The sequence below is a fragment of the Euprymna scolopes genome, chromosome 35 (assembly GCF_053919585.1).
Source record: "Euprymna scolopes isolate OS-2025 chromosome 35, ASM5391958v1, whole genome shotgun sequence".
Classification (NCBI taxonomy): Eukaryota; Metazoa; Mollusca; class Cephalopoda; order Sepiida; family Sepiolidae; genus Euprymna; species Euprymna scolopes.
The window spans coordinates 84,906,713-84,910,651 of NC_136516.1; the positions used below are offsets into that span (position 1 = coordinate 84,906,713).

The 3,939-nt window shown below is 34.5% G+C and overlaps 1 pseudogene; it reads right to left on the reverse strand.

Moving 5' to 3' along the window:
- Positions 1–676: 676 nt before the first annotated feature.
- LOC145260015 (5S ribosomal RNA) lies at positions 677–793 on the reverse strand (annotated as a pseudogene).
- Between the last annotated feature and the right edge of the window lie 3,146 nt (positions 794–3,939).

Here is a 3,939-nt window from a genome sequence, read left to right on the forward strand (position 1 = left end):
AAAATTTGAACTTGTGTGTCATCGGATTTTTATCTGCTTGTCAGCTGTTTCACGACTGTGCATGCGTTCATAGGACAGATTCCTTATGTTAAGAATTAGTAGGTTTGAAAACACTTTTTAAAGTCTGTGGCAAGCTGGCCTAATAGTTATCATACTTGATTCACTGTCTTTAGGTTTTGGTTTTGATCTCAGCTTGAGTATTTTTCTTTACTTACAGGAAGTGAACTGTTTAGAAAAAGCATGATATTCGCATGCACATGTCTCGGTTCTTTTTCCGTTTTTTTTTTCTATATTTGGTACAATATAATAATCAGTAGAGATAATAATAACGACTCATATAATAATAAATACGAAATCTGCGTGAATTAAATATCATAGTTATGTGTATTTTACGGCCGAATAGAGAAATAAGTGTAATTTTATAATTATAATAACTTCTCTGTTTAGTAAACAGGTTAGTTATGTAGTTTGTTTTTGTTGGTAACGAGTAAGGTGTAGTATCTGTTCTCATACTAGATTTTATTTTTTCGGTTATTGGTCGATAAAAGAGAAATAGAGTAGCAGCATATCCATCCATCCATAGTCTTGAACCCCTAAGGGGCATAAGCCATCTACAATTTTTGCAGATGCTTTTGTAGCGACTGAGTGTTTTTACCCACGCCCAGTCTTCCTAGAAGTTACATAGTGCCTAGCCTTCCCAAATGGTCACCCATCTGGTACTGGTCAGGCTCAACGTTGCTTAACTGCGGTGATCTGACGAGAACCGGTGTGTCAACGTGATTGTGCCGTACAAGAAGCAGCATATACTAGCGGCTTAAGATTTTGAATATGTTTATTTATAACAACGTTGTTGATTGGTTGTAGCAGTCAACTTCCTTTCTGGCTTTTCCAATTAAAGAACATCATTCAGGATAATTAACAGCGTGACTGAGTTTACAAACAGTTAAACCCATTGCAATTCCCTCTTTTTCTTCCCGGCTATCGCTCAGAAAACAATCCTCTGTTTTGGCATAACATTGCCCGGGCTTTAGGTCCCGGGTCCACGAAAAGACTAACAAGCCAACACGGCTACCTGCGCACACGGTCTTCAATGCGGATGCGGTACACACATGGACTATCCTTCTCCCACAGGACTCTCTAATCTTTTGTCCCTGTCCGTACGCTCCTACCACTAACTTCAACATGCATCCATGAACTCTGTATTTCAACAGGTTTGTCTAATATTTAACACAGGAACTCTTTTTACACTACCTATTTTCGTACAAGGCGTACTAATGATAAGTGCTTTCGTTAAGAGTCGCATTTTGTTTACAAAGCCATTCGTCGGAAGTGACGTCAGACAAATTTTTAGGTTCGGATGACCAATACTATATATAATGTAGCGTTTTTCTAAAAAAGCAAATATAAAAATAAAAGTTTTATTCAAACCGTTTTTATTCAAACCGTTTTTATTCAAACCGTTTTTATTCAAACCGTTTTTATTCAAACCTTTATAATAAAATTATAACATTTATAATAAAAAAAAAATGTGTTTATGAATTGTATTTTTTATAAAACATCAAGTGTTGGTATTTTTAAACAATCAAACATAAAAATAAAAGTTGTAAGAAATTTTTATGAACTGTTTTTTTTTTAATCAAACAAAATACAGTTCATCATAAATGCTCTGATCCCCATCTGGCATCAATCGAAATGAATGGCTTTCGTCTTGGAGAGGCTCCATGTTTTGGCACACTTCTGGATCTGATGTTTACTCCCGATCTGAGATGGAACACGTACATAAAATCGGTTGCCAAGGCTGCTAGAAAAATGGTGGGGTCGTTCTACCGCTCCAACAGATATCACTGGTGATGCAATTCCTTACCTGTAAAAGAGCCAAGTACGTCCAAGAGATGCTAGAAACACGTTATCCTGCATTGACAGAGTTCAAAATAGATTTCGTAGCCTAGTAGGGATGCTATTTTATCTTCCCTGCAACCTCTTTCCCACTGAAGAGACGTTGCGAGCTTGTCCATGCTTTATCGTAATTTTCATGGCAAGTGTTCGTCTGAGCTCCAATCTATACCCCCCTGACCTTACTTTAACGAAAAACTCGTCTAGATGAAACCACTATCAATAATTTCCCCCACTCTGTATCTGTGACTGACCTAAACATAGATTCCATGAACAAAGCTTCTTTCTTAGAACTGCACACCCGTGGAATTGTCTTCCGTTTACCTGCTTTCCAGCTGACTACAATGCGGCCGTCTTCAAGTCCAATGTAAACAAGTTCTTGATGAGCCGTCACCTTAAGTAATCCAATTTACCAAATTTCTATTACTAACGATTAATATAATGTTGTGCTATTGACTACTGTACACGTATTACATTAATCCGTACACATTCAATCATAGTCAGCAGCATCCAACTGTAAATCCAATGTGAATTTACAGTTGGATGCTGCTGATTATGCTTGAATTTGTACTTTTTTTAAAAAATTATTTCTTTCTTATAATAAATAGTTCAGTGTACCGGATGGTTAATTCGATTCTGGTAGTGGAAACATATATAACTAAGCGGGCCACCCCCAAAATAATTAACAGTAATAAACACACACACACACACACACACACACACACACACACACACATATATATATATATATATATATATATATATATATATATATATATATATATATATATATATATATATATATATATATATATCATTCAAACACGGTAGTGTTTGAATATATGGTTAAGTGCCAGTTTTAGTTATTTAGAACTGCTTTTAAGCTTCGACCAAATTTCCAACAATTCTTACTGTTCATAGATCACCTTTTCAGCTATATTGTGAAATAATTGTTTTTGCAATTTTCGTCCTGTAAAACAAAAGTTATGATGAATTTTCTGCTGTTCAAAATCGTAAAAATATGTAAGGAGGTGAGCGACGCTTTTTATGACTGGTTTCCATAGCAACCACGTCGCTTCAGCGACTACTGTTGCTACTTATTCGAAAAGAGAAGTAACAAGTGAAACAGAAAGAATGAAAGCCTGGAAGGGAGATAACTGAGGGAATTTTATTAAAAGCAGACGAGTGCCGTACATTGTTATTACATATGTGTTTATGGGAGCAAAAAAAAAAAAGACTGAAATTAAACAAAGAACAAGTGAATTTATTGGAAGTCTAGACAAATCATGGATTACAATAGAAAAATGCGAGTATGAACAGTAATATGGTTAAGCTTAAATATGGAAAAGTAAAGGACTAGTTGTTAAAACTGGAAAAGAAAACTAGATATTCTAGTAAAAAATATAATAAATTTATAACTTAAAATATTGTAGATCAGAGGAGAGGAAAGTTTTTGTTTAAAATTCAATTTATGACATTATATAATCAATATTGTAGATCAGAGGAGAGGGAACGTTTTGTTTAAAATTCAATTTATGACATTATATAATCAATATTGTAGATCAGAGGAGAGGGAACTTTTTGTTTAAAATTCAATTTATGACATTATATAATCAATATTGTAGATCAGAGGAGAGGGAACTTTTTGTTTAAAATTCAATTTATGACATTATATAATCAATATTGTAGATCAGAGGAGAGGGAACGTTTTGTTTAAAATTCAATTTATGACATTATATAATCAATTCTTATATATATAGCTCTGGTTCCATATCAGCACTAAACTCTGCATATTTTTTCTTTTTTTTTTCAATATGGCGGACTAACTTTTTCGCATTTTCCGCGAAAAAGTGGAGGAATTCGCCAAACGTACTAACGTTTTTAACCCACGTGAGTTGTCTTCAAATAGTGTAGTATAGTTAATGCTCATTGGTGATATGACTCATCAGATCATGTGCCTATAAACATTTGAGTACGCCGTCCTCACTCCCAAACCCGATTTAGGTGGTTGATGTTTTGTGGTTCGAATGAGCCATGCCTCAAAAA